This window comes from Opisthocomus hoazin, chromosome 1 (assembly GCF_030867145.1).
Source record: "Opisthocomus hoazin isolate bOpiHoa1 chromosome 1, bOpiHoa1.hap1, whole genome shotgun sequence".
In the NCBI taxonomy this organism is placed as follows: domain Eukaryota; kingdom Metazoa; phylum Chordata; class Aves; order Opisthocomiformes; family Opisthocomidae; genus Opisthocomus; species Opisthocomus hoazin.
In genome coordinates this window covers 56,445,774-56,466,608 of record NC_134414.1, presented here as the reverse complement: position 1 = coordinate 56,466,608, position 20,835 = coordinate 56,445,774, and positions in this window count along the sequence as shown.

Below are 20,835 nucleotides of genomic sequence, written 5' to 3'. Positions count from 1 at the left end.
GTTTGGTTTTGTTTGGTCTTTTTATGTCAGCACTTGCTCCGCAGTCACTGATCATTTCAAAAAGCAGCTACGGAATATATGCAGAGAAACTGCATGTTCACGCTTGGTTAAACAGCAGATAGCCAACTTTCTGATGCATTATTAGAGCATTACAAGCGGTCAGTCTCTTTTGAGTCTCAAGAAGTTGCTACTGAGGATTATGCCTGTGGTCTTCAAAGTCCTTAACCATATCAAAGTACTGCAATAATAGGCCTACCTATCCTACCTTTGTTTCTAGACAGAGTAAAATTGGCCACCAATCTTACTTCTAGAATTCCAGTTGAATGTTCAAAACCCCAGCTATATCAAGTCCTTTGGATCAGCACTTACTCTACAAAGCAGGTTGATAGCTCATGAAATATGCTAGGTCCCACTATTGTGAATTTTTTAGAAAGAATCACTTTTTATACTGTTCAAAAGAAAAAAAAAGTATTGTAAAATAAAAGACATTTTTAGATGATTCCTGCCAATGGGCTGAGTTCAAGTATAACAGCACGGTTAGTATGACCATATAGAGGTCCTGACTGCACTCCTGATTGAAGACATCTAAGAAAACAGAGGCTTCATTCACTAAAGGATACATCTATGTGGTGAATAAAAGGCCAATGAGAAAGACTGAGAACTGGACTAACTTTTGAGGTTAGGTGTCATCTTTCTCTCTGCCACTGAATGAAACACACTTAATTGGCTTTTTTTAAAGTTAGTGTGGTTTGGAAAACTGTTCAATACAAGAAATATTCCCCATAATTGAAATAACAGATTTGGTTCCCTCAAGTCTATCGGCACTATCCCATCAGGTTTTGGATTCTTAAACATCTCCACATGACTTCATATCTCATCCCAGAGCACACAATGCATAATTTCCATTTCAGAATGGTGAGTTACAATACAAATTCTATGTTATTTCAGACATAATAAACAGAAAAGAACATGCAAAATTTAGTAGTTGTATCTTAGGGCCCTTGGTGCACCACAGAGAAGTCCAAAAGCCATTATCCTCTTGAAAGGGCTAGTCCTAAGCAGTGCAAACATAAGCTTGTCTATGCTTGTTGGCCTTTTTTACCCAATAGTATAGAAATAGACAAACAGCCAGTTGTACAACAAAATCAGTTTGGATTTTAGTAGATTTCTAAGTATTCATAGTGTTAGAGAAAATGTTACTAAAAGAAAAATTGTTAGTTGTCCCAGACTGCCATAGTAAGATATTACTTAAATACAAGATAATCCTTCCCTTAATATACTTGACTAAGGTTTTAGAGGAAAACTTGGATTAATTTTGGTGGAGAACAGCTACATAAGTAGTTTTTCTTATATGTTTGATCTGAAGGAGAAACAAAACTGTGTAGGCTATAACATCAAAAGATATGTCTCACTTGTGATTAGCAAGTCTGTGTCATACACTTTTTTTTTTCAGGAATGGAATCAAAGGAAAATTAAAACTGAGGTTTCCTTGTCAACAAAGCGTGAGAGAGTTTCTTTTCAGCAGAAGGCTGACAAGATGCATATCCACAGATGAGAAAAGAAGAGGAATATCATTCAAGAAGGCAGTATAGTGTATTGACTTAGAGAACTGACCATCTGGCCTGCAGGAAATTAATCTCACCTAAGTAAAAACTAGGTTAGTTTTAGAATGGTATAGAATGGTATAGAATGGTATAGAATAGAATAGAATAGAAATGAATAGAATAGAATAGAATAGAATAGAATAGAATAGAATAGAATAGAATAGAATAGAATAGAATAGAATAACAGTTTCAGTTGGAAGGGACCTACAACGATCATCTAGTCAAAATTCCTACAACAACCATTTGTTTTGTAAAGTTAACTTACCGCATTTTGACCAGCTATCTTTGGAAAATTAAACTTTAGCCATTGAACACAAGTCAGAATTTCAGCACTTACGGGAAACTGAGCTTTACAAGTCATAATTGTCTCAGAATTTAGATAAGGAGATACAGCTGTTTGGCTTACCTTTTCTTTAAAAGACATCTGTTGAGGAGCCCAGTTTCTCGGTTAAAAGTGTAGTTTTGGTGCTACTAGTGCAGTTAGAATATTTGCCCAAGGTTTGGCTCCCTCCATAGAGTACAAGGACCCGGTGCTACAGCGATGAGTAGAGTTCCCAATTAACAGGAAGTGACTTCTCCTTCACCACTTCAGCTAAAGGTGTGCTGATATGCAAAGACACATATATTCACAGCGACTAATTAAGTAAAGAGAATTTTTATCCACAGGGATATTGATGTTTGTCTGATCTCTCTTTTCTAACCTTGGTTTGGAAGGGAAGGGCATGGAGACTGGAACTGGAAATCAAGGAGCGAGGCACTCCTTTGCCTCAAGAAAGCAGAGGAAGGCACTGTATCTGAGAGATAACCACAATTTAGAAGGAAAACTGAGATGAAGACTGAAAAAATATGAAATTCATAGAAGAAAATTGGACTCTTTAAGGAAAGAGAAAGCAAGTGGTCAGGAAATTTAAGATTTACCTAAGTAAAAACTAATGACCTAAATGATCTAAGTAACTTAAATTGTTTTTTCTTTTCAAGTATAATGATAATATTCTTCAGATGCAGATTCAAGTGTTTATTACGTGTATAGGAAAGCACATACCTCTACTACTGCATGGAAAGAAACTTCTCTAGAACAGAGAGCTCTTGCATTTGTGATCTGAAAAAAAGATCTGTACTATGCAATTTATTATACTACTATAGAGAAAATTACTTCAGTTCTAATAAAATAATTTGATGTAAGAAGTTGGCAATATATATTGTAAGCTTAAAGAAATCAATCCCAAAAAGAAAGAAAAAAATAACTTGCAGAGAAACTCATATTTTCTCTTCTTTTCGTTATGTTCTTATGTTTTTATTGTCAAAATTGCCTATTTACTATCTCTTAGATTTATACTAGAAAATATAACGTGAAGTTTTAATAGAATAAAATTTCACTGAGGTGGAAAGAATTTTTTATATTTTGCTATATTAACATGTCTCCATATGAGAAGTAACTGTGACTGATTTTGTACTTAGAAATCTGGGGCTTTATTAGGTAATTGCTAGATACTGTATATGATTAACAGGGGAGTACAGGTAATATGCTGTTTTCTAAAAGTAATGTTTTTCATTTCCTTCTGATAATTTCCAGAAACAAACAGAAAATTTTTCAATATGTTCACAAGCAGATGGAAGTAAAAGATAGACATGCCAAAGGAGAATAAGGGTAAAATAACTAAAAGAACAATTACTTATTTTTGGTAAATTTTGCAAGTACGAAAAGCACTGCACTCATAAATACAGCAGAAGTGGTTCCAGGAAGTAGTAAAATGCAGCCGTTTTCAGTGGAACAATCTGTGATTTCGGATCAGTGTTCACAGATGTACTATATATTACAGGACCATTACTGAAACTGGACATAGACAATTATCTTATGTAATGCTGACAGACTGTCAGACTTTGGTAAGAAGAGAAGGGTACATGGGAAATACATGTCATAGTGAGAGTAACAATGAAAACAAAGAAAAAGAAATGTTATTTCAGCTGAGAAGCGGGACACCAGGGAAGGGAATTGTAAAAAAATATTGTGACATAATTTGCTTTATGAAGTCGCAGCAATTTAAGGCAGTGAAGATACTTCAAAGTGTTAGCAATTGTTATTATCTCTAAGACATGGAAAGATCATGGAAACAGGAACCAAAGTTCATCAAGGTCAATGGAAAGATTCCCTGTTATTCAGGAGGGTTATCATCTACATTTCCACAGTCTAAAGCTCTGACAAAATTGTGATCTACAGAACAGCCTGCAGTGGGAAACAGAGCAGAAGTTGTCAGATTCTATACTTCAATTTATTTTATTAAACCTTTGTTTGATAGAGCTTTTTTTACTAGTCTCAAAATCTATTTATGGCTCTTCACAACAGATTTTAGTCCAGATCTGTCAAGGAAAACAGAAGAGTACAAGGAAACACTAAAATCCTTTGAAAGATCAAGGACTCGAAGAAAAAATTATGAGGATAATCTTGTCACGACTGAAGATGTAATGATAGAAAGAAATGTTTGCAATTGTAAAACTGGAAAATTGGAGGTCACTGAATTTACGTGTAATTGACACATTAAAAGCTCAGGTTGATTAATTGAAGTTTTCTAGGTCTTTTGTTTGAAGACGTGATAGCAAATACATGGAATATCTAACGTAAACCTGTAGTTATACAGCTTAGCATTTTCTGTTATCTTTATATAGCAAAGGTTTTTGATTTTTGTCCTGGGTTCGGCTGGAACAGGGTTAATTTTCACAGGAAGCCAGGAGGGGACACAGGCGTTATGGCTGACCCAAACTAGCCAAACAAATAGAGTATTCGATACCATGTGACATCATGCTTGGTTCAGAGTGGGAGGATCTGGCCGAGGGGGAGGTTAATAGTTGCTCGGGAGCGTGCTGGACTTCAGGCAGTAAGAGAATTACCCTGTGTATTCCTTGTTTTTTTGTATATTCTTTTTATCAGTATTATTATTGTTACTGTTCACTTCCTGTGTTGTTCTGTCAAATTGTCCTTATCCCAACCCACAAGTTTTGCCTTTGTCTTCTGATTATCCTCCCCACCCCACTGGGGGGAGGAGTGATAGAGCAACCATGTGGTTCTTTGGTGCCGGCTGGGGCCAAACCATGCCAATCTTTTAATACATAAGTAGGAAATCAGGTGAATGTAACATGCTAATATAATAATGTGGTATAAAAAACTAACAAATGTAATGGAGGTATAAATCAAGGTGAAAGAGAAATTCTTTCTTATAGAATCATAGAATCATTTGGTTAGAAAAGTTCTTTAAGAACACGGAGTCCAACTGTGAACCTCTAACTACCAAGTCCACCACTAAACCATGTCTCTTCTACACAGTATTTAAATACCTCCAGGGATGGTGACTCCACCACTTCTGTGGGCAGCCTGTTCCAATGGCTGATAACCCTTCCAGTGAAGCAATGTTTCCTAATATCTAATTTAAACCTCCTCTGGTGCAACTTGAGGACGTTTCATCTCATTTTATCACTTGTTATTTGGAAAAAGACACTGACAAGCACCTCTGTACAACCTCCTTTTAGGCAGTTGCAAAGAGAAAGAAGGTCTCCCCTGAGCCTCCTTTTCTCCAGACTAAATAATCCAAATTCCTTCAGCTGCTCCTCGTAAGACTTGTTCTCTACACCCTTCACCAGATTTGTTGCCCTTCTCTGGAAACTCTCCAGCAACTCAGTGTCTTTCTTGTAGTGCGGGGCCCAAAACTGAACACAGTACTTGAGGTGTGGCTTCACAGTGCTGAGTAAAAGGGGATGATCTCTTCTCTATGGCCACACAATTCATGATACAAACCAGGATGCTATTGGCATTCCTGGCCAGCTGATCCCACTGCTTGCTCGTGTTCAGACGGCTGTCGACCAGCATCCCCAGGTCCTTTTCCACTGGGCAGCTTTCCAGCCACTCTTCCCCAAGCCTGTAGTGCTGCATGGGGTTGTTGTGACCCAAGTGCAGGACCTGAAACTTAGCCTTGTTAAACCTCATACAATTGGCTTTGGGCCATTGATCCATCCTGTCTAGATCTCTCTGTAGAGCCTTCTTTCGCTCAAGTAGATCAACATTCCCACCCAACTTCCCAACTTGGTATCATCTGCAAACTTCTTTCCCTCAAGTAGATCAACATTCCCACCCAGCTTCCCAGCTTGGTATCATCTGCAAACTTACTGATGGTGAACTTTATCCCCTCATCCAGATCATTGATAAAGATATTAAACAAGACTGGACCCAAAACTGAGCCCTGGGGATCACCACTTGTGACCTGCTGCAAACAGGAGTTAACTCCATTCACCACAACTCTTTGGCCCGGCCACCCAGCCAATTTTACACCCAGCGAAGAGTACGCCCATCCAAGCCATGAGCAGCCAGTTTCTCCAGGAGAATGCTATGGGAAAGAGTGTCAAAGGCTTTACTAGCCAACACAATAATCAGATTTTTGCTCTGAATACAGGACATTAACTTGACACCAGAATGAAGGCATCACTTCAAGAAGTATTCTGTCAGCTGTGCTTGTGAAACAGATTTTTTGTCAATGGTTTCAAAACAACAACTTTTTAGTATGTAAATTAGGTAATAAATTTTCTTAACAGAGATTTAAAAAACATAATGACATTTTTTAGTGTTTTGACCACATTTTTATTAGCTAACTAATCCTTTCTTGAAAGTGTTTAGGTGCAATATCTTGATGAAGTGCTCTGTTTATGAAATCTTAAAGGTAAGAGATTTAAACTTGACAGAAACTGATAACAGAATGCACGCCTACTTTACTTTTCTGTTAATATTTGTGTAATTTTAGCAATCATTTCAGGACAAGTACTGAAACAGAGAAATTTGACTCTTAAGTCAGTAGCAGTGCATGCAGGGGTGATGCTCCTCTCTCACAATGAGAGTGGCTAAAATAACTATAGGAGAGGAAACAAGGCAGTAAGGCGTTCCTCTAATAAGATGCATGGCCAAGTTTGTGATCTGTTATTGGAAGACACTATATGAAGAAATATCCCCTGGTAGTAAGTAGTAGTCAGAATGTTCTTGGAAAGTGACAGTACAGTGGCCTAAACTGTAAAAGATCCCACTGAGTTTGTAAAAATACAGTATCTCTATTTTTTTACCTTTTACTGTACATAAAGGAAGAGACGACAAACCCAATTTGGAAGCATGAACCAAATCAAATTTCTTACGGATGGAGGTCTTGTCCTTTACTTCAATGTCTAGGAAAATGTTAGCTCAAAATGAACTGTTTCTGTGACTTACTTTCAAGAAAATTTAAGACCTGAATTATCCTGAAACCTCTGTCAAATTTTTCTGAGATTAACTTATGGAGTCAAGCATTACTGTGGATAGGTCAAAGAAGAAAGCACAGCATAAACACAGGCAAACATGCAACATTTGAATAAATCTTATTTTCACATAAAATACATCTCAAATTGATACATCCAAACCTGTGAATAAGCAAATAGAACCAGAACCACAACATAACTCAAATGTTAAAATGTCATTCTGACAGGCAGGAGCAGATAAGTGACAATATTTTTACATTATAAATGTGAAAAGAAACATCTCAGTGACGTCACGAGCTTCTATGTGCTTGACTAACAAGGCTGAATCAAAAAAAAGACAAAAAAAGCATTAAAAATGAGTAATAATTATGATATCTTCTAGAAGCAGAAATTTGCAAGCACAGTCCTTATTACTGAATATACCATACAAAATTATTCCATGATAAGCCCCAATGCAAAAGTATCTTTGATTCATTCGTTCATTCATTTATTCATTCATTCAATCTAGCTTTCATTGTCTCATTTTCCCAGTGATAATAGTTATCTAAGTTTACAGACTTATATTTATTATTTCACCTGCTCGATGTCTGGTTTAGGAGCCCTTTTTTTTGTATCTCTGTAGAATAAAGGTTTACTTGTATTCACTCCCCAGTAAAACAAAAAATTTATCTGACTGTCGTGGGTTTGCGTGGCAAGGTTTTGATAGTGGTGGGGTGTGATACACGGTTAGCTTCTGTGAGAAGCTGCAAGAAGCTTCCCCCATATCTCACAGAACCAGTGACAGCCTGCTCTAAGATGGACCTGCCGCTGGCCAAGGCCAAGCCAATCAGCAACGGTGGTAGCACCTCTATGATAACATATTTATGAAGAAGAAAAAATACCTACCGTGAGATGGCAGTGGAGAGAGAAGAATGAGACTATATGAGAGAAACAACTCTGCAGACACTAAGGTCAGTGAAGAAGGAGGAGGAGGAGGTGCTCCAGGCGCTGGAGCAGAGTTTTCCTGTGCAGTCTGTGATGAAGACCATGGTGAGGCAGGTTGTTCCCCTGCAGTCCATGGAGGTCCATGATGGAGCAGATATCCACCTGCAGTCCATGGAGGACCCCATGCCAGAGCAGGTGGATACCCAAAGGAGGCTGTGATCCCATGGGAAGCCTGTGCTGGAGCAGGCTCCTGCCAGGACCTGTGGACCCGAGGAGAGAGGATCCCATGCCGGAGCAGGTTTGCTGGCAGGGCCTGTGGTCACACGGGGGACCCACACAGGAGCAGCCTGTTCCTGAAGGACTGCACCAGTGGAAAGGACCCACGCTGGGGCAGATCGTGAAGAGCTGCAGCCCATGGGAAGAACTCACGTTGAAGGAGTTTGTGGAGAACTGTCTCCCATGAGAGGGACCTCACATTAGAGCAGAGGAACGGTGTGAGGAGTCCTCCCCCGAGGAGGAAGCAGCAGCAGAGACAGTGTGTGATGAACTGACCGCAATCCCCCCAAACTCTGTTCCCCTGTGCCACTTGGCGGGGGGAGGATGTAGAGAAACAGGACTGAAGTTGAGTCTGGGAAGAAGGGAGAGGTGGGAGGAAGTTGTTTTAATATCTAGTTTTTTTTCTCATTATCCTACTCTGATTTGATTGGTGATAAATTAAACTCTTATTGTTCTCCCCAAGTTCAGTCTGTTTGGTGAGTGATCTCTCCCCTTCCTTAACTTGACCCTGGAGCCTTTCATCATATTTCCTCTTGCCTGTCCAGCTGAGGAGGGGGAGTGATAGAGCGGTTTTGGTGGGCACTTGACATTTATCCATTCTAAACCAAAACACTGATTTATTGTTTAAGATCTATGATACTTAATTATGGAAGGGAGGAAGTTTAGTTATTCACTGATAGTCATATGAATGTGGAACAGCTAATGTTAATGGCTTCAAGAAAAAGCCCAGTTTCTCCTTAAATCAGAGAATTCAGAGAAAAAGCACATGACTACATTTATTCGATCCTTTATGGCTGAATACATCTAACTACATTTTATGTCATAAAGTAAGTTTCAGATTTTAGCAGCTGTCTTTTTTGCTCACGTATATCCTCAGAAGTAAAGTTCCATGCTAGTTAAATGAAATTCAGCACAAACTACATTCAGGAACCAAGTTCTTTTCCTTCCAGATACAACTGAAAACCTAGAAATTACTTATTTCTCTTTAAGTTTAATGCAAATGTTACTTGCCAGTTCAAATAATAATTGCTTCTGATTTCGTTCTCCGCTTTCATTTGATTGCATATAGAGAGGAACATCCACAACATACTCACAGAATTACAAAATCACAGAATGTTAGAGTTGGAAGATAGCTCTGTGGGCCATTTAGTCCAACCCCTCTGACGAAGCAGGGTCACCTACAGCAGGCTGCACAGGACCTTGTCCAGGCGGGTCTTGCACATCTCCAGAGAAGGAGACTCCACAACCTCCCTGGGCAGCCTGTTCCAGTGCTCCGTCACCCTCAGAGTGAAGAAGTTCTTCCTCATGTTCAGATGGAACTTCCTATGCTTCTGTTTGTGCCCATTGCCCCTTGTCCTGTCGCTGGGCACCACTGGAAAGAGTCTGGCCCCATCCACCTTACACCCACACTTGAGATATTTATAAGCATTTATTAGGTCCCCTCGCAACCTTCTCTTCTTCAGGCTGAACAAGCCCAGCTCCCTCAGCCTTTCCTCATAGGAGAGATGTCCCAGTCCCCTCATCATCCTCGTAGCCCTCCGCTGGACTCTCTCCAGTAGCTCCTCAACTTCTTGAACTGGGGAGCCCAGAACTGGACACAGTACTCTAGATGAGGCCTCACTAGGGCAGTGTAGAGGGGAAGGAGAACCTCCCTCGACCTGCTGGCCACACTCCTCCTGATGCATCCCAGGATACCATTAGCTTTCTTGGCAGCCAGGGCACACTGCTGGCTCATGGTTAACCTGTCATCCACCAGCACTCCCAGGTCCCTCTCCGCAGAGCTGCTCTCCAACGGATCCGCCCCAAGCCTGTACTGGTGCATGGGGTTGTTCCTCCCCAGGTGCAGGACCCTGCACTTGCCTTTGTTGAACCTCATCAGGTTCCTCTCTGCACAACTCTCCAGTCTGTCCATGTCTCGCTGAATGGCAGCACAGCCTTCTGGTGTATCCACCGCTCCTTCCCGGTTTTGTGTCTTCAGCAAACTTGCTGAGCGTACACTCTAATTCTTCATCCAGATCATTGATGAAGAAGTTGAACAAGACTGGTCCCAGTACTGACCCCTGGGCGACACCACTAGTTACCGGCCTGCAAGTAGACTCAGCGCCGCTGATGACAACCCTCTGAGTTCTGCCATTCAGCCAGTTCTCAATCCACCTCACCGACCACTCATCCAGCCCACACTTCCTGAGCTTCCCTAGGAGGATGTTATGGGAGACAATGTCGAAAGCCTTGCTGAAGTCGAGGTAGACAACATCCACGGCTCTCTCCTCATCTACCCATCCAGTCATGCCATCATAGAAAGCTATCAGATTGGTCAAGCATGATTTCCCCTTTGTGAATCCATGTTGACTACTCCTGATAACCTTCTTTTCCTCCATTTGGTTGATGATGCGCTCCAGCATGATCTCCTCCATCATCGTTCCCAGGATGGAGGTGAGGCTGACCGGCCTGTAGTTCCCTGGGTCCTCCTTCTTGCCCTTTTTGAAGATTGGAGTGACATTGGCTTTTCTCAGGCACCTCTCCTGTCCTCCAGGACCTCTCAGAGATGATGGAGAGTGGCTCAGCAATGACATCTGCCAGCTCCCTCAGCACTGGGGGATGCATTCCATCTAGGCTCATGGATTTGTGGACTTCCAGATCACTTAAGCAAACTCTCACACAGTCCTCCTCAACCAACGAAATGTCATCCTCTCTGTAGGCTTCCTCTCTTGCCTCCAGGGCCTGCCTTGGCACTGAAGTCTGAAGCAAATAAGGCATTCAGTAGCTCTGCCTTCTCCGCATCCTCTATCACCAGGACACCCGCCTCATTCAGCAGTGGCCCCACATTGTCCCTAGACTTCCTTTTGCTGCTGATGTAGTTGAAGAAGCCCTTCTTGTTGTTTTTGACACCCCTTGCCAGATTCAGTTCCAGGAGGACCTTAGCCTTCCTCATTGCATCCCTGCATGCTCTGACAACATTCCTGTGCTTCTCCCAAGTGGCCTGTCCCTCTTCCTACATTCCATAAATCTTTCTCTTCCACCTGACCTCGAGTAGAAGCTCCTTGTTCATCCATGTGGGTCTCCTGCCTCCTTTGATAGATTTCTTTCTCAGGGGGATGCACCAGCCCTGAGCATGCAAGAAGTGATGTTTGGACAGCGACCAGCACTCTTGGACCCCCCTGCCTTCGAGACCTCTGGCCCACGGGATTCCTCCCAGTAGATCCTTGACGAGGGCAAAGTTAGGTGTCTTGAAGTCCAAGATTTTGCTCCTACTTTTCACCCTGCTTCCTCCACGCAGGATTCTGAAGTTCACCATTTCACGGTCCCTGCAGCCGAGGCTGCCCCTAATCTTCACATCCTCAACCTGTCCCTCTTTTTTCGTTAGTACAAGGTCCAGCAGAGAGCCTCTCCTTGTTGGTTCCTGCACCACTTGCATCAGAAAGTTATCATCGATGCTTTGAAGGAACATCCTGGACTGCATGTGCCTGGCTGTATGGTCTTCCCAGCTGATGTCAGGGTGGTTGAAGTCCCCCACCAGAACCAGAGCCTGTGACTGTGAGGCTGCTTGCCGCTGCTTGTAGAAGGCCTCATCAACTTTCTCTTCCTTTTCAGGTGGCCTGTAGTACACACCCACAATAATGTCACCCTTATGAGGCTGTCCCTTAATTCTAACTCATAAGCTTTAAATTCTTTCTTCATCTGCCCCCAGGCAAAGCTCAATGCATTCCAGTTGCTCCCTCACATATAGAGCAGCTCCAGCACCTCGCCTTGTTGGCCTGTCTTTCCTAAAGAGCGTGTAGCTATCCATGACAGCATTCCAGTCATGTGAGGTGTCCCTCCAGGTTTCTGTAATGGTGACCTATTCATATCTGTCCTGCTGTACAATGGCTTCCAGCTCCTCCTGTGTGTTGCCCATGCTACGTGCATTGCTGTAGATCCACTTGAGCTGGGCTGTTGATCTCACCCCCGACACTGGCATGCCAAGCCTGGGCGCATCTCTAGTGAGCTGGGTAATGTCCCCTTCCCCCTTCAAATCGAGTTTAAAGCCCTCTCGATGAGCCCCACCAGCTCATGGGAAAGATTCCTTATTCCCCTTTGAGACAGCTGGACTCCATCTGTCGCCAGCAGGCCTGGTGCTATGTAAACCTCCCCATGATCAAAGAAGCCAAAATTCCACTAATGGCACCAGTCCCTGAGCCATCTGTTAACCAGGTGAGTTTTCCTGCCCCTTTCAGTGCTCTCCCCTGCCACTGATGGGAGTGAGGAAAACACCACCTGTGCCCCTGATCCTTCAACCAGTTGCCCCTATGCCCCGAAGTCCCTTTTGATGGCCTTGGGACTTCTCTCTGTGATCTTGTCACTGCCAACCTTCATTACCAAGAGGGGGTAATAATCAGAGGACCACACCAGACCAGGGAGTTTCTTAGCAACATCCCTAACCCGGGCCCCAGGGAGGCAGCAGACTTCCCTGTGGGATGGGTCTGGTTGGCATATCGGGCCCTCTGTTCCCGTCAGAAGGGAATCGCCTATGACAATTACTCTCCTTTTTTTCTTCACCGAGGCAGTCACAATACATGGGGCTGACTGACTTGTCCTAGGCAACCCGCCCCCCCGCCCCCCCCCCCCCCAGCTCCCCGATAGACCTTCACCTGCATCCTCATTTTCCAGGCCCTCACATTCCAGAGCCCCGTATCTGTTGCTTCAGGGCAACTGGGGAGGTGAGGAAGGCCGGGAGGGGATTTGTTTGCCACCCCGAGCAGGGCCCTGTTTCCATTCCCCCTTGTCTCTTAGGTCCCCTCTTTCTGCTTGGGAAAGAGTGTAGGGGGTCCTGTGCTTCTTGTGGAGACTCCTCCTGCTGCCTTGGCCTCAGCCATGCTAAGGAGCGGCTCCACCAGTCGGTCTCGCTCTCACACTCCCAGATGCTCCTTAACCTCTCTACTTCCTCCTTCAGCTCCGCCACCAGGCTGAGCAGATCATCCACCTGGACGCATCAAACACAGCTGTTGTCTCTGCTGTCCTCCGGTACAAGCACCAGGCTCAGGCACTCCCTGCAGCCAGAGACCTGGACAGCCGTGTGTTTGTGCGGGACCTCTGTCTGGGTCCCCACACCCCTTCTGGTGATGGCTTTCCCTCGGGTGGTAACCATGGCTAGAATATCTCCTGGATGGGCGATGCCCATTACTTGAGTAGCCAGGAGTGGGGGCTGCACCCTGGCCGCTCGCCTTCCCTGCTCGCCCCACCTGAGCCAACTGCCGCGCTGCTCCCCGGCTGCTGCGCCGCCCTCTGTTTGCTGGCCCTGGTCGCCCGCGCTCCCTGGGGGTTGCTCTTATCCCTGAGGGTGTTTGGCCGCTGTCACACTCGACTCCGCCCCCGCTGAGTCAGAGCTGCCGCTCGTTGGCACCTTCCGCTTTCCCGCTCGAGGCGGGGGGCGGAACTGAGGGTCTCCTCTCTCTCTTTCTCTCTCTCCCTCTCTCTCTCTCTCTCTCTCTCTCTCTCTCTCTCTCTCGGCGCTTTTGCCGCCTCGCCGCCGCGGTTTTGCCAAGGCAGAAAGGGTCCCTCGGCGCGAGCCTCTGCTCCAGAGCGCTTTGCCTTCAGTGGCTTCGCCGAAAATATGTACAAATATTTTGCCTGTTCTCTTTTTCAGATAAAATCCTGGGCTTCAATTCGAATTTTAGCATATGGGATAAACTATATTCTATTACAGAGTGTTTGAAATCCTGATGAAACCCCTAGGTCAAAAGACAAGATAAAATTTATTTAGAAGAGGACATCTTTTCTTTTTTATTTTTCTTTGAATGTCAATCAGAAGATTACTTGTCAATATTTTAAGACGTAAGAAGTTTTGCGTCACATTACTTCAAAAAACAGAGGGAAATTTTGTTTTAATAGTTTTTAGTTTCAACATTGCACAATTTAAAATCTTTTTTTCCTACTTTGCCACACGCAGAAATATGTACAAATACTGCATTTCACAAAACCTACTGAAAATAGCAGCATGACAGGGCAATTAAAAGGTGTTTTGCAGTGGAAATCAGAGTACTTCAAAAAGGACACGTTACAAACTGATAGCCCTTCAGATCTTAAAGGCTCCATCCCAGTATTTTTACTAGCACTGAATTGCTAATAAAATTTGAGTTATCCCAGGTATTTCCTTGTACTATATACAAAGTAAGGTACTATTCAGTTTGAAAAATGACATCAGAATCTGTCCTCCTAAAAGCATTCCAGAACTTCTAAATCATATTTCAGATTTAGTTTCAAAGAATACCACTCTGAAGTACACAAACTTTTGTAGATTATCTCAGCAGCACATTGCTGAAATACGAACTGCATTTCATCATTACTTCTTTCATTTTTCAGACAGTTTTTTCTCTCATGAATTAGTGCTTGAAATCTTCCTGGTGCTTTGTAAAGATTTTCTTTCCTTCTGGCACTCACAGATATCACTTATCCGAAGCTAATACTTGCGATGCTCTTTGCAGTTCTTATTAAAAAAAAAAAAAAAAGAGAAAAAAAAAGAAGCAACGATATCATCCTGCATAAATAAGCATCATTACAGACTTCAGATAATTACCTAGGACACACCATAGCTTGCATTACATATCATGGCATGGCATGGTATATGATTCAGTATGACTCAGGATAGCCAGCTTCAAAAATGCCACATTCCATTCACTTTTATTAATGTATTTTAATACATGTATCTGATGAGTTGGGTTTCTTTTTTTGTGCTAAATGGCTCTGATGTGCAAATTTATGGAATAATATTTTAAGCAGTAATGGAAAACTGTCACAGCTTGCACAATGTAGGGAAGCTCTAGTAATTTGTCAGAGGAGCTGTACCTTGTATGTATTCTATTTTTTAAGGCAGAATTAAGTTACAGTGCCTGAGCTACTTTTTAGAATAGAGTCTGACATTAACTTACAAACCTTTGAAAACCCTAACTAATACTGCACTGGTGGAAGCTGGCATAGGAACATCACAGTTACAAGATTTGATCTTTTTTTTCTTATTTTTTCCCAGAGGAGTTTTCAGAGTGTCAGCATGGAGACCTCCTCGCAGTGATTAAAGGCATACATTCCAGTTCCCTAAACTCATCATAAAGATAGCTTTTGACATCTCTCAAAATCAAGTGGTATTTTGAGAGTGAGATTCTACCTAACTAGTTTTAAAACTCAGTATGTTAAACTCAGTGGCGGGTCTCCACAGGATATTATAGCTGTCCTTCCACATATCAGGCAGGTACTTAGACCTGCAAGATGGCTATAGAATATGAGTGTGTGAGTCAGTAAGTGATATTGCACCTTTGTCTACAAGGTTTCTCTACCAAAGAGAAAAGAGAGAAGTGGAGAGACAGAAATATTTTTGATAGCACCGAAAATACCAATGCACTTTTTGGAAAATATTTTGGCTGCGGCAAAGCAACGCTTTTAATCACTACCTTATATTAAACATATATATCCAAAGGAAAATTAAAATATTTAACTAGATTTTAGCAATAGCAATAAAGGCCCGTTTTGTGCAATAGTATGTCATTTGGTAAATTGCAGGTAACTTGGGGATCAGGCCCCAAACCAGAGGGAGAAGTAAATATTTGCAAGTGATTTCTCTGTGCACATTAAGTAAAGTTCTAGCACTCTGAAACAGGAGTGAAGGAAAGTGACTTCTCATTTTTGGACTATGAGTTTCATATTAGCTACTTCTATGTTATTCTGTGGTCTGTGTCAGGGCCCTGAGGGCATCAGCAGGTCTGATTGCTCCTGCCCAGCCACACCACCTCACCGCTTCACCCACCCTGCCCGTGGCTTAGGACCCCCCACAGGGGCCATCACCCCCTGCCCCAGTGATGCCACAGCAGTGCCACTCTCCAGCTCTCGACAGTCCTGCCCTGTCTGGCCATGGGCCCCACTGAGCTGGGCCCACACCCCACCCTGGGCTCGGCCTGTCGCCATCCTCTTGGAGATGTCCGATGCCTGGGCTGGGGCTTCCTCAGTGCCCCTTGGCTGCCCTACTTCTGGAGTAGGGGACAGGTTGTGGGACAGGTCCTGGCTGCCAGGCCCTGCTGTAGTGGAGCCATGGAGACTCCCTGACACACCCAGTGCCACAGCCCCATGGAGCTGCTGGCCATGCTGTGCCCTGACTTTAACTGTGGACTTGCTAAAGTACAAACTAAGGTTCCTTCATTCATACTTTTCATTTGCCATGTGAGACCTGTTGTATATGATATATACGAAAATATCACAGCCAAGAAGAGAAAGAGGATATGTCAGAACCACTGTCCTGAGTTTGGCCAGGACAGGGTTAATTTTCACCGGACTCCCCATTCATCAGCTGATCCGCCAGATGGAGAGTCAAGGAGTGATCAGCAAAACTCGCTCACCCTTTAATAGTCCCATATGGCCAGTGAGAAACTCCACTGCAGAGTGGGAGACTGACAATAGACTTACCGTGGCCTGAATGAAGTCACACCACCGCTGAGTGCTGCCATGCCAGACATGCTAGAACTTCAATATCAGCTGGAGTCAAAGGCAGCCAAGTGGTACGCTACAATTGACATCGCTAATGCATTCTTCTCCATCCCTTTGGCAGCAGAGTGCAGGCCACAGTTTGCTTTCACCTGGAGGGTCATGCAGTACACCTGGAATCGACTGCCCCAGGGGTGCAAACACAGTCCCACCATTTGCCAAGGACTAATCCAGACTCCACTGGAAAAGGGTGAAGTTCCAGAACATCCGCAGTACATTGATGACATCATTGTATGGGGTGACACAGCGGAGGAAGTTTTTGAGAAAGGGGAGAAAATAGTTAAGAACCTTATGAAAGCAGGTTTCGCCATTAAGCGAAGTAAAGTCAAGGGACCTGAGCAAGAGATCCAGTTTTTAGGAATAAAATGGCAGGATGGGTGCCGTCAAATCCCAATGGATGTCATCAACAAAATAGCAGCTATGTCTCCACCAACCAGCAAAAAGGAAGCACAGGCCTTCCTGGGTGTTGCGGGTTTTTGGAGGATGCACATCCCAAATTACAGCCAGATTGTGAGTCCTCTGTACCACGTGACCCGGAAGAAGAATGATTTTGAATGGGGCCCTGAGCAACAACAAGCATTTAAACAAATTAAACGGGAGATAGTTCATGCCGAAGCCCTTGGTCCAGTCCTGTCAGGGCAAGATGTTAAAAACGTGCTCTACACCGCACCCGGGGAGAATGGCCCAACCTGGAGTCTCTGGCGGAAAGCACCAGGGGAGACTCGAGGTCGACCCCTGGGGTTTTGGAGACAGAGATACAAAGGATCCGAGGCCCGCTATACTCCCACTGAAAAAGAGATTCTGGCAGCATATGAAGGCATTCGAGCTGCTTCAGAAGTGGTTGGCACTGAAGCACAGCTCCTCCTAGCACCACGATTGCCGGCCCTAGGTTGGATGTTCAAAAAGAGGGTCCCCTCTACACATCATGCCACCGATGCTACATGAAGTAAATGGGTCGCGCTGATCACCCAGCGCGCCCGAATGGGAAACCCCAGTCACCCAGGAATTCTGGAGGTAATCATGGACTGGCCAGAAGGCAAAGATTTTTGAGCATCACCAGTGGAGGAGGTGACACGTGCTGAGGAGGCCCCACTGTATAACCAGCTGCCAGAAGATAAGAAACAGTATGCCCTGTTCACGGATGGGTCCTGTCGCATTGTGGGGAAGCAGCGGAGGTGGAAGGCTGCTCTATGGAGCTCTACACGACAAGTCGCAGAAACTGCCGAGAGAGAAGGTGAGTCAAGCCAGTTTGCAGAGGTGAAAGCCATCCAGCTGGCTTTAGACATTGCCAGTCGAGAGAAGTGGCCAGTGCTCTATCTTTACACCAACTCCTGGATGGTGGCCAATGCCTTGTGGGGGTGGCTGCAGCAATGGAAGAAGAACAACTGGCAGCGCAGAGGCAAACCCATCTGGGCTGCCCCATTGTGGCAAGATACTGCTGCCCATCTGGAGCAGTTGGCTTAAAAGTCCGTCACGTGGACGCCCACGTCCATAGGAGTCGCGCCACTGAAGAACATCAAAACAACCACCAGGTAGATCAGGCTGCTAAGATTGAAGTGGCTCAGGTGGATCTGGACTGGCAACATAAGTGTGAACTCTTTATAGCTCCTTGGGCCCATGACACCTCGGGCCACCAAGGAAGAGACGCGACACAAAGATGGGCTCATGACCAAGGGGTGGACTTGACCATGGACACCACCGCACAGGTTATCCACGAATGTGAGACATGCGCTGCAATCAAGCAAGCCAAGCGGGTAAAGCCTCAGTGGTATGGAGGACGACAGCTAAAATATAAATATGGGGAGGCTTGGCAGATTGATTACGTCACACTGCCACAAACCCCCCAAGGCAAGCGCTATGTGCTCACAATAGTGGAGGCCACCACCGGATGGCTGGAAACCTACCCTGTGCCCCATGTAACCACCCGGAATACCATCCTGGGCCTGGAAAAACAAGTCCTTTGGCGACATGACACTCCAGAAGGAATTGAGTCGGACAACAGGACTCATTTTCGTAACAGTCTCATAGACACCTGGGCCAAAGAACATGGTATCGAGTGGGTGTACCACATCCCCTACCATGCACCAGCCTCTGGAAAGATCGAGCGGTACAATGGGTTTCTAAAAACCACTTTGAGGGCAATGAGGTTTGGGACTTTCAAAAACTGGGATACTCATTTAGCAAAGGCCACCTGGTTGGTTAACACCAGGGGATCCACCAGTGCTGACAGAGCACTGGAACAGGCTACCCAGGGAGGTTGTGGAGTCTCCTTCTCTGGAGATGTGCAAGACCCGCCTGGACAAGGTCCTGTGCAGCCTGCTGTAGGTGACCCTGCTTCGGCAGGGGGTTTGTACTAGATGACCCACAGAGGTCCCTTCCAACCCCTACCATTCTGTGACCATTCTGTGATTGCAGCCTTTCAGTACCTGAAGGGGGGCTATAGGAAAGATGGGGAAAATACTTTTAGCAGGGGCTGTTGTGATAGGACAAGTAGTAATGGCTTTAAACTGAGAGAGGGTAGATTTAGATTAGACATAAAAAATACAGTTTTTAACAATGGGGATGGTGAAACTCTGAAGCATGAAACGCTCAACACAGAGAGGTTGTGGAGGCCCCATCGCTGGAAATGTTCAAGGCCAGGTTGGATGGGGCTCTGAGCAACCTGTTCTAGTTGAATATGTCCCTACTCATTGTAGGGGTGTTGAGTTAGATGACCTTTAAATGACCCTTCCAACCCAAAGCATTCCATGATTGTAAGTTTGAAGGACCATTATTCAGAGCCAAACTTTCATGTGACAAAAGTATATGGTGGTGTATATCAGCAACAGTGTTGAAGCCAATGATGTGGTTTGTTACTACATAGCACCAGGGTCTGAAATAGATTTTACTTGAGTGAAACTACATTTTGGCTTAAAATACACAGTTTACATTGTTGAAACCAACTTGTCAATGTGAAAGTGAACATAATAGCCTTATTATTAGCTTATAGTTAGTATTTCTAGATTTGTACTTCTAATTAAACCTGGCCATAATTTATGACTGCATTTTTGTAGATTATTTCAATTGCATTCAGATTTTTTTTTTAAAAAGGAAGGAAAATAAGGAAGGTTAGTCTCCCACTACTGCATACTGAAAACATTCATCTGACATAATGCTTTACTTGGTTTACTCTACACCCTGTGTACTGCTTCTGTGTTGAATTCATTATAGCACTCAAGCAGTAGGCAAAAGCTCCAAGTATTGCCCCTGCAGTGCAAAATTTAAAAGCTGTTTTTTAAAAGAAGAGATGTTATGTTCTGGATTACTCTTTGATCAAATTAAGATCACAGCAGAACAGTTCTTTAAAATCAATGTCATAATTTATGAACTGTTACCATGAGGGGGAAAAGCCAAAACCAAAAAAAACCCCACCCCGATTATTTTGGATTGCTGTCTGAGGCATAGACACCTGAGTTTTGTACTTCATTATGAGACCCTGACTTACACGTCCTAATTTGAAAATATTTGTTACCTATATTATATTCTTTCACAATCCATAGAATGCCCTCCTGAAAGCGGTACTACTTTTAGAGAAGAGTAGAAACGGTGAGAAAAATCTTCTGCATCTTTGTGGGATTCTTAACCTCCCAACTAGATGTCCAAAATGATTCACAATATTTTCTGCTATTACTAATTTTATTTCATCATATGATAGATAACTCCAACTTTTGAAATATCTTCATTTCTTTTAATTTGTGTGTCCGTAAGCAGATTTTAGATTATTGCAAATATAAGTACTGTGCTGGTATGACAAGCTTGAAGATATTTCAAATGAAACAGAAATGTAAGTTTTTCTGCTGGCTGGCTTGTCTAATTGAGTATCAGCCACCTAAAATTTAAGTATATGCTACAAGCATCTCCTCTTGGCACTCTATAGTTAATGGAAGGAGACAGTCTGAATGACTGTTAGACAGATAGAATGACTGTTCTTCCATTTGTAGAATAATGATCTAAGACAAGTGGAAGAGACTTTCCATAATTTAGAGACAGATTTAGATGGCTAAAGTATGGATGGCTTAAAGTGTATAAAATGAATCCTACTTTTAAAGTCCATTATATAAGTAAGCCCTAAAATAAAGAAATGTTAAAATATTTAGATAAAGATGTAAGTATCACCTGTTTTTACCTGGAGATATGAAGATGTATCCACTGTAAATGTTTGGCTTGGGTCTATACTAGAAACCTTAACTTGGTGAGCCTACTGGCCTGCTAAATTGGTGCT